Genomic DNA, 11,399 nt, shown 5'->3' with positions numbered 1-11,399 from the left:
AATACAAAAATGGCAACTTTGGCAAAGAAAGCTCTCAGTTAATAACTGTGGATGTGCTCATTGAACACTAATTTGAGAAGCAGGCTCTCTTCCAGTAAGGACGTAACGTTATGCCAAGAAGAAGAAGACATGAGACATGAGTTCATCTTGCTGAAATTATCTATACACATCTTTTCGGGAATGAGGCATTTTGCATAAGCACGTTTGGCATAATGGACATTTGGCATAGTGAGAATACTGAAACTGCTTTGTGCGAAACGTATATTTGCGAAATGGGGCACCCCCAACTTTTTATATACAAATTTGGCAAACGTGTTATACCAATTGGTATTATGTCAAGTGGAATATCACTGTTCTAATACTCACCGCGAAATCGCACATGCTCCGTTTACAGCCGATCTTGCACATAAACCGAACGCTATTCGTTATTCGTTCTTCGGGGACCATGTGCTCACTCGGGTTGTTTGGACCCGATCACGCACATGGTTTGCTGCAATTCAGCGTTGCTAAGGAAAGCGATCGGCTGGCTGTGATATATGCTAATATGAACCGAAGCGGTGCTTGTATTTATTAGTTTACGTTTTTATTAATATATACGATTTGTTTTTGCTTTTTATTATCCAAGAGTTACAATAATTATAAATTAATGTAATAAGCAAATACAGATTATTACGTTGTTGTATTTCCTCTGTCACTTTTAGCATTTTCACTGAGTTTTATTACTGCGCTTCTCTAACACGACGCCGACGTGTACATATGATTGTAACCCATTCGCATATAAGTGTCTATAATATAACTTTTGCTGTTTTCCGTATTATCTAATGTCATGCTCTTGTTTTGTACCGTACATTTTCCTTTTCATTACTTGCCGTTCAATTTATATTGTAGATCATACCCATTTTCGTTTCAGCATCAATTTTGTTTATTTTTGTCGAAGCATTTTTTTATATTTATTTCAAAATTGCGTTTTACCAAACCCAGTTTTCATTTCAAATAGAGTAGATATTAAAGAAAAGCAATCCAATTAGGCTGTTCTTTTGCTAATTGATGCACGATACAATTGAAACAATAACTAAACCATGGTTTTCATTATTTTTGGTTGCTTGTTTATTTTTGCATTTGTATTTGTTTACTACTAACTAGAAAACTAATCACAATTTGTTGTCATATTTGTTAAATATTCTGATTTATTTTTCGTTATTGATCATACCTACTTTTATTTCGATCTGGTAGTTTGCGCTTCAGTGTATTATTTTGTATTACCTGTTTATCTAAAATCGGTATGGGAAATTTAAAGTTAAAATTGAAACGTCACACAATGAATAAAAATCAATTAAATATTAATTTGTTGGTCAGAATTAAGTATAGTTCATTACGCAACTGAATTGTAATTTAAAAGTATAAGTAGAATAAATAAAAGCTTCTAAAACGATTCAAATACAGAGTGAAAAAAAAATCCACAAAGCAAGTTATCTATCATTTTTGTAATATGTCTGTTTACAGTCCTACGAGCAAATCGAGTGTTCGCGCATTGCGTTACACATATAAAAACGAGCTAATGCAGGCAAATTTTTTGGGATAATTATGTAGCTGAAACTGGACGTTCAACACCATTTTGTAAAAAATACTGCCATTTATTTAATTAAGGGTTGCTGAATCCATTGCCGTTTGCAAAAATATCATGTTACGTCTAGTTTTTGAGATATTGGCAGTTGAAAATGCAAAATTTGACTATTTCAGCCAACTTGCATGCAAGTTTTCCAGCTTGTATGGCAATTTATTCGCTTCATTTGCCACAGAATTCAAACTAAATGTGTTAAACAATACTTACCAACATAGTTCATTACACTTTCGGTGCTCAACATTTATTTTTGGATGATTTAGAAAAGTATTGTATTTTTCCATATAAGAGAAACGAATAATTTTTCATGGAGACTGAAAACATATTGAAAAAATCGATTTAATCTTATATTAATCTTGTAAATTCAACCAATTTATATCTGAAATGGAAATTAAAGTCCTTTTTTACATGCTTGGTGGATTAGATCACATGTTATTTAATCATTAATAAAATCAGTGTTTTATACAACTTTGGCGACATGTAGCTGAAAATTGTAACATGCTGGAATATTTCTGCATCAGATTCAGCATCCCCAAATCTACTAGAGACACATCATTTGATTCTTGAACGTAAAAATGTCATTCATGTTACGCTGTGTAGTTTTTGGTAGACATTGTTCACTTTTCTCAAAGGAAACCTTCCAAGTCTCTTACGCGACCTTCCCACAGGTTCTTCACAGATTTGTTTTGGATCCTTCCAGAAACTCTTCTAGGGATTCCTTTGTGAAGAAATTCGTCAAGAAAATTCATCCAAGAGATTCTTAAAGAAATCGAATTTTTCTAAAATTCTATCCAGGAAATCTTTAAGCCTGTTTCAGTAGTTTCTACAGGAATTACTTCTGGAACTTTTCCAGGAAGTAGCAACTTAATTTTTTATTTGTTTTCGTAAGGATTTCTTCGGGAATAATTCTACGCCATCACCCAAATGTCTTCCAAGCGTCCTCACAATTCTCTGGCATTTCCTACAGGGATTATTCATGTAGTACATCCAAACATTCAACGAAATCTTCATGGATGCTACATTTTTTTAAGTGTTCACAATAGAGAAATAAATTTCTTCACAGACTTGCCCTATGTTTTACAATAAATTACTTCAAAAAATCCCTTAAAATGTTATCTCGGAATTAGATTGATATTTTTTTCCTCTCTGCAATTTATTGAGAAAATTCTCAGACTTCTTCAAAAGCCCAGGAATCTTTCAGACATCTTAGCATGAGTGAGTTTATCAGGAATTTCTATACATGTGTCATCAGCGATTATCATCATGATTCCTTTATAAATAAATTCCGTTTTTTTTCAGAAATTTCTGCTAAGAATTTTGAAAAAAAAATGTTAGCAAAAAAATCCCTGGCAAATTTTTTGGATAAACTCTTTGCGGTCTTTCTGTTGAATAGTACACGAAGACAATTCCAACTCCAGAATAGCTTATTCTAAGCATAAAGAAAACAAGCTAGTCTATTCCTGATAACTCAACCTGCAACTGCCGCTCCTTTTATTCAATTCAGGTATCTACAATTCATAAATTTCCACTAAGCCCAGCATAGCATAAAGTAAGGTGGGGCAAAAATTCGACCTTAGTGGTATCATCAAAGTTTCCAGACAAGCAATAGCAGTTGAAACGAAATAAATACCATACAGCGAACCTACAACATATTGGCTATAATTTTGCTATACAAACTTGTGTCAAAATATTTTCCCACTTTTAGTTATAACAGTTTCAAAATTGATTGTCTTAATTGAACTTTTGCCCCACCAGTGGGGCAAGAGTTCGAATCTAGTGTGGGGCAAAAGTTCGCAGGCAAAAACACAAAATATTGACACTTTCGTGTCAGGCATACTTTGTACCAGCCGTAAACTTATGTTTGCAGAAAAATACACACTAAATTTTTATCAAAAAACTGCCCAAAACAGGGTTAATTATAATATACCCAAAAAAAAATAGTTGTTTTCCGCAAAACTAAGTGTAAATATACATTTTTCGCACGATCAGGCAATTTGCTAAATTTTCCGTGAGAATTTTTGCCCCACTATGAGCCAAAAATTTTTTTATAAGCATTTATGCACAAACTAATACACCTCAAATCATCCTTATGATAGACCTAGAAACGCCCTTACATAAAACATTGAATAAAATTTTATCTTTATTTGATTCCATGCAACGAAAGTTTGAACAAAAATTACAATATTCACGTCTAAAAACAACAAACAGCCATAATTTTTCCAAATCTCAATCGATTTTAATAATGTTTGGAGTGAAAGTCTCTTACTTGAATGACATTCGAACCACCATAACTTTTATAAGTTTTGTTCTGAATTGAGTTAGAAATATTGAAAAGAAACTCTTGCGCCACTCGTACTTTTGCCCCACTTTACTCTACCTCTAATTTTACCTACGGGTGCGACACTACAATCCCAGCACTTTTTAGGGAAATTTAATAAAAAAAAATCTGGAGGAATTCTTAAAGAAACCTCGCAGGAGGGATCTCTGCAGTAATACCTGAAGTTATCCTTACAGAAGCTCATCGTTGAAATCTTTAAAAAATCCTGAATGTCCATTTTTGATGAAATTTTAAGAAATTGGGAAATTTATGGAAGAATATCTGTATAAATTCCGGGAGACTTCGGATTATCTTAAGAAATTTCTGAGATTATTATTAGATGAATTCCAGGTTGTATCTTGAACGAAACTGTTTCTGTTTGGTTTGTTTATGCATATGAGGTCTCTCATGTTACTATTTTTAAGACACTGAATATCCATAACATAGATAAGCCAATTTCATCATACTAGCAGGTTAGATGAAGGGCAGTGGTGGAAATGTTCGTATCACGAAGCACCTCACGAGTGTAAACCCACGCAAAACAAAAATGACAGACTCGCGAAAAGGTTTGGTGATCGCATTCACCTGCTCGGGAAAACATACAACAACAAATAGCAAAAAGTTCGCGAACTTTTACTCGCGAGTAACCGATTAATGTTTGGTTTATTATGGTTTTGAAAGACAAATCAATTGTAAATCCATCAAATCGACAGTAAACTATTAGTTTGTACTCAAACACTCCGAACATGTTCACGAAGCACTTTAGCTTCGTTTACTCGCGAGCACGACAGATGCGAATGCTCGGGAGCAATTTGTTTTGTTGGCGTTCCGATTCAGCAGACATGATTGCTACTTTCCGTCACTGAAATGCGAAGGATATAGGAATGGTTAAATCACATAACAACCATACAAATAATTTCTCATGTTCCAACGAAAAGGGTGCTTTTACAGAATACACTTTGTATGATAACAATATTTTTTGTATAAAACGTAGAAGTCTGATGATCCCTCACTCTCCTCTTTGAAAAACGTGACAATGTTCGATTCATCGCCTGGGTGATGGGTCCAGTTATCATTTTGGTAACTGGAACAAGTTGTAATCATCCTATGTCCCTTACGGACCGAACTACTGGATCATATATTCCTCAATAAGCTTTCTAAAGAAATATTAAGGCAGTTCTTCAGTATTTCTAGAAAAAAAAAAACTCCAACGATTCACCAGGTATTCCCCAAAAAGCTTTTTGGATGATTCCTCAAAGAAAACCTTCAGAACTTCTCCAATTATTCCTTGTGATTTCTAAAGATTTATCCAGTGTATTTTGTCTTGATCCTTCCCCAGAACTCCTCTTTAAGTAATTTCGTTTAATCAAAGATTTTCCTGGAATCACTTTGATAAAATTCTCGGGAATTCTCCAGAATTAATCCAATGCTGTTTTCTAAAGATGATTCTGAGATATATTTCTTTAGAAATAACTCATGAATTCTGCGATTCTTACCCTATGGATTCTCCATGAGAACGCATTCGATTTCTTGATTTGATTGAATTTGTTGAAATCGATAAATATTTCTTAATGAGTTGATGAAAAAGAAGCCAAAGTTTGAACTAGTCTTGAAGTATTGAATATGTTGTTGAATAAATTGTATTTTAAAACAGATTCAATTGAAAGATGCCAAAATCGAATGCAAATGCAACGGGTCTCATCTCAAATCTCAAAATTTTAATTCAAATTCGATTCGAAACGATTCAAAGGATTCGAATAGATCGATGAATCGATTCGGCAGCTCAAATGAGGATCGATTCAGTAAAATGGATGTTATAGAAAAACATGCCCTACGCTTCCCTTAGAAATGTCGACATAAAATCTTGAAAAAAATCTTGTGGTATTTAGTAGTTTTCTAGTTGAATTCATAAATAATATACAAGCATATCTTCGAGAAATTATTGGAATAATTCATAGAAGTAAGAATAGATGATAACCCAGTTGAATTATTAAAGGAGTATTGAAAAATTGAAAGAATTCCTAGGAAAATTTCTAGAACATTCGTAGAATAAAAAAGCAATTCAAGCAGACGAATTATAATTTTTATCTTCCAAAATTTGTGGTGTACTTGTTGAAAAAAAATGTTATTATTAGTGGCTTCATTGAAGTTGCTTTTAGACCTCAATGAGTTTCTGGTGAAATACTCTAATAAAAGTCACTTAGAAGAACATATTTTCTGAGGAACCCTCGAAAATAAAGCTTTGCAGAAAGGAACAAATTTTGGAACTGTAATTCTTAGAAAACTTCAGGAAGAGTTCTTAGTGAATATTTTGAAATGATTTCTGCTGGAAAAGTGAAAAGATTGTTAATTAACTGATGAATTCTTTCAAACTTCTTGGCGGCAGCCCGGAAAGAATACTTGAAGAAATATTACGTATTCGTCATAGAAGTCTTGGAAAATTTCAGAACGATTTTCTGAGAGATTCCTTGCAAGAATTGCTCTTAGTAAAAATCCGTGTACAACATTCATGGCAAGATTTCTGTAGGTATTCTTTAAGAGCCCTTGATGAAACTCCTAATGGAATTTAAAAAATATATCCATATATGAAGCATTATTATTAAGAAAAAAAAAATCGTCTACAAACTCAATACCGTGACCTGCTCTAATTCCGTGTGTTGCCTAATACCGTGTATTTGGGAATTATGTGGATTTCTAGCATATTATATTATTTAGTTTTCTAAATGATTGTCACAAACGTTAGCACATTAAGTAGTATTTAGAAAGTCATGATAAACTTGAACTAAAGTTGCACACACAAACAAGCAAAAATAATGTTAGAATGTAATCGCCTGGTGCCAATACACGGTATTAGGGCACGGTTGCTTATGTGTTCCAAATACCGTGTTTCAGTTATAATTCCAAAATGGCGAAGTGAAATATATATTTTATTTCCCGAATCAATCATGCAAACCTCAATACGTTCTTCGATACAAAAGTTTTATTTTTGATGCGCTTCGTTCGTTCAATTGAGAGATGTTTCAAAATGTGACTCAGCAGTCGGGGCCAGATGCACGGTATTTGGAACACTGGTATGTTTAACAACATCAACTGTAACTATGGTTAAAATTTTCAAAATGGTTCAAATCATATTTTTTATGCAAAGTATATTAAACGGTCTATTATATAAACCATAAAAGACTTATCATAATCATACGTTATTTTTATCTGATCGATTGAAACTTGATTTTTTTTAACCTCACGGTAATAGAGCATGTCACGGTAGTTGTTCGTAGAAACAAAGTCGGGAAGAATATTCTTAGTTTTAAGTTGTTTTCACTCTAGGCAAATTCACCGCTGATTTTTTAAGAAAAATCTTTCAGAAATCAAACAAACCTTAATTATATTGCTCAAGACATTGTTTGAGGAAGCGCTGAATGAATTCCTGAACTAGTTTCTTGTATGTGTTCTGGGATAATTTCAGTAGGAATGTCTGTTTTGGTGATATCATTGGATGAATTTTTGAAATAATCAATAATCTTCAAAAAATGTTGGAGGATGGTTTAACGGCATGTCATCCTGTAGAAATTTCAAGTAGTAATTTAAGAGGAAAATTCCTCCAACTCTAGATGCATTTCTGGTGAAATTCTAGGAAAGACTGTGGCATAAGCTCAAAAATAAGAAAATTTGTTTTGGTCTTAACCAACAAAAACATTAGAAAATTGAGTAAACGTGTATTTCCGCCGTAAGCTCAAGCGTTTGGTACAAAAATTGAGATAAGGCTTTGAGAAAGTTATTAAATTTAAGTTTTAAAATATAACAAAATGATTAACAACTTGCCTTGTGCAGAACTTACTTTTCGCCAAAAACATCACAACTTCAAGATAAACAACTGCTCATAATCAACATAAAACCGAAAGGCTAGATCTGATTTGTATAATTATTTGCTTAATTATTTATGCACATAGAGATGATGTAGAAATTGTTTATCTTTTTTTATTTTCTTATGCTTTTTCCAATTATCTTATGTGTGTTTCGTTATTCTAAACATCGTTTTCATTGTTTTAAATTTGAAAATCCTAATAGTGTTTATGTTTCAATTATATATTGTTAATTATAGCTAAATATTCTAAATTTCTTCTCCTTTGTCACATATATAATATATTTCTTCTGCAATAATAATTCTCATCTTTGTTCTTTCATTGATCACCGGTTTTGCTTCGGCCTAACGTGCCGCTTCATGTTTTTTTCGTCGTGAAAATGGGTGTGAATTACCGCATATTTTTCAATTTGTTATCATAATCTAGCCTTTTTCACCTCATGTGTGGTTGATTTTCACAATTTTGTAACTAGTTTTATTCTGTCTGCGAACATACTTCTGCCCATCACATCAAAGTTGTCAGTTGATACCATAAAATTCAATAATATGCTAACTGTTATTGGTTTCTATTGTAGTCATTTTCAACCATTTTGACATTGAGGAATTGATTTGATTCTTTTCTGTGGTACAATGCTATTGCTCTTACAAAATCCCTCTTGAATAATCTATATTTTATATTTTTGTTCTTCAGCGCGCTACCACGGGATTTCATTGGTTTTCTATTCTGCTTTCTATGTTTTATAAAGTCATTATTAAGTTCACACCTATTTTGCATCGTGGATTCATTTATCATAATTATTATTTTTAAATTGATTAGTTTCCTATTAAATTGTTTTGCTTTTTTCTTTTCAATAAATATAGCTTTCATGTTCATTTGTCTGCTGTCTCGTTTATAATTCTTGTCATTTAAATCAATACTCCACTCATTTCTCTTCTTTACAGCTCTATAAATATTGTTTGCATTGAGTTTCATAAATCTTGCATTTATTTTAAAGATTTCAAAATAATTTGTTGTACTACCTACCTATTTCAAATAAAAGTGTCATTATTCAGAGAATAAGAATTGCAAAACGATTCTCTAATCGCTAAATGTTGCTGATTATAAATCTTACAGCAGCTGTATGAAAAATTACTGTTTGAATCTGCACAGTTGTCCAACTGGAAAAGCAACATAAGATAAACTCAAGCTCAAAAGATACCAATGGATAAAGCAATTATTTCGCACGGTCACGGTGTACAGCAGGTTTTAAACTGAACCTAATGCTGTTTTTTTTGCCAATACAATATACCTTTTTTCTGTTCTTCCGTTTCTGGATTTTGTTGATGTCCTTGTCGAATTGCTAAATACTGTACGTACAAAAATCTATTCCGAGGGTTTTCAGTTCATGCTGTTGGAAGTTATCAATTTTTGTCAAACATTTGTAAGAATAGTTCATGGGTATCAGGACTCTTGTTTGGTCTTCACATACAAATGTCAGTTGCCCGAATAGCAGATTTCGAATATCCCATTTTCTCGAAAAGTTGTTGGCACCCATAGTCTAATAACTTCTTACATTTCAGCGTGGTGCACGAACAGATCATATTTTATTGACCCTCCTATACTGCCGTGAATCGCAAGTCAGTCCCATCTGTAAAAAGTAGGCATTGAGAAAATAGGCTGTGAAGTTTAGAAATTCGTTTTCCATACGAATATTAAAAAAAAATCCAGACGTTTGGAACATATTCAAATCTTAATGAAACTTTCATAATTTGCTTTTTACTACGGTATATTTCTGAGAAAAATATAAATATAATTGAAATACGGTTCATTTTTGTGTTACAAGGTGCGGAAATCTGTAGTGGGACTGATATGCGAATACTTTTCATAATGGGACAATTTGATTAGCTGTTTTTTTTCTACTTTTTCCGAACAAATCTTATTATCTCATTAGGACAGCTAAAAGAGCATTGAAAGATAAGTTGAAAACTGAACTCAACTCAAGTTTGACGAAAATGTAGATGGGACTGACTTGCGATTCACGACGGTATATCTGATTGGTATAAAGCTGAGACGAGACTCGCGGAGACGGTCTTCTTTTTCTGCGATTGCTTAGTTTTTTCTTCTTATTCCATTCAGTATGTACATCAATCTTGCGCAAGCCGTTCAAGCTCTCACATGACCATCTCAGCAAAGAACTATTGCGTTTGCATCACACCGAAGCATAAAGGGCATTTTGAGTGTAGTTTCATGCCAGCAAACGTAGCAGACATTATAAATAACTGATCTTGCGTTTAGATTTATCAGCATCTTTGGTAAAACTACTCCGCTGACTGAGGTTTTTAATAATAATTTATTTTGAATGCAATACTTTTCACTTTTTCAGCCATAGAAACGATGGGCTGCATTTGACGTTTCGTGACAGCGGTATCTGGGCTGCATATGACGTTGATATTTCCTCTTCGCGAGTCTCTCTCAGGTATAAAGTTCCTCGTATTTTTTGGAAATATTTGTATAGTTGAGAACAACCAAATATCTTTGAATGCTTATTGGGCTTTCTAGTTTACCACTCTGACACTGAAGACTATTCTTGTACCTTTTTGAACTGTATCAATTTTTCGGGAGAACGGGTCATTCGGGGAACTGACGTCCAGTGAAACGAAATTCGCCCACATAGCCGTAGCGGTAAACGCGCAGCTATTCAGCAAGATAAATAAAGATCAGGCTGAGGGTCGTTGGTTTGAATCCCACCGGCCGAGGATCTTTTCGTAAAGAAAATTTTCTCGATTGTCCAGGTCATAAAGTATCTTCGTACCTACCACACGAAATAAGTGTGCAAAAATGGTAAACTGGTAAAGAAAGCTCTCAACAACACTGAGCTGATGAGCAGGCTCTGTCTCAATGAGGACGTAATGCAAATGATAAGAAGAAGAAGAAACGAAATTCGGCTAAAAGTAAACCCATCCTTCCATATTAAAGAGTAGAACGCGCAAAAATTGGTCAACTTCGAATTGATGTTTCTATTGAAAATGCATTAAAAAATTCTGAAATGCTGCATTTGAAAGTTGAGTGTATATAGTATGGTTGCTAATATGAGTTTTAACCTTTTGCTCTCCAGTTTTCAAAATTTCGTCCGAATAAGAGGAGCAGCGTGTGCACCTCTAACGGTTCATGATTTATCATGAAACGGCTGCATTCAGGCGGAGGATCTGTTAATATGTTTCGGCATATTATCAGGTCCTCTTCGAACGGAGGGACCGCCAGGGCTCATTAGTTACTTATAAACCAGTGCTGGTTGTTGATGGTTCAGTTCGTTTACCACGAGCTGTAGCATCCTTTGTACTAATCAGTAATGGTTGTTAAGTTTCGAAGCTAACGTGTGATCAATCGTTTTATAATGCAACATAAGAATGAGTGTTTGGTGGAACTGTGCGTTACACTCGTCGTTATTAAATTTAGTGATTGTGAAGGTGCTAATAGTGATTTTATAATTAAATCTATGGTGATGAAAATTTGAAAATGAAAGTGGAAGTGATTCTGATAGTTTTGTTAAAAATATAATAATAATGATGTGAACTCTACTAATTTAATAATGGCCATAATACATTGTGCAATCATTTCTCTG

Source organism: Aedes aegypti, chromosome 1 (genome assembly GCF_002204515.2).
Source record: "Aedes aegypti strain LVP_AGWG chromosome 1, AaegL5.0 Primary Assembly, whole genome shotgun sequence".
Taxonomy (NCBI): domain Eukaryota; kingdom Metazoa; phylum Arthropoda; class Insecta; order Diptera; family Culicidae; genus Aedes; species Aedes aegypti.
Note: the sequence above shows the minus strand (reverse complement) of the source record.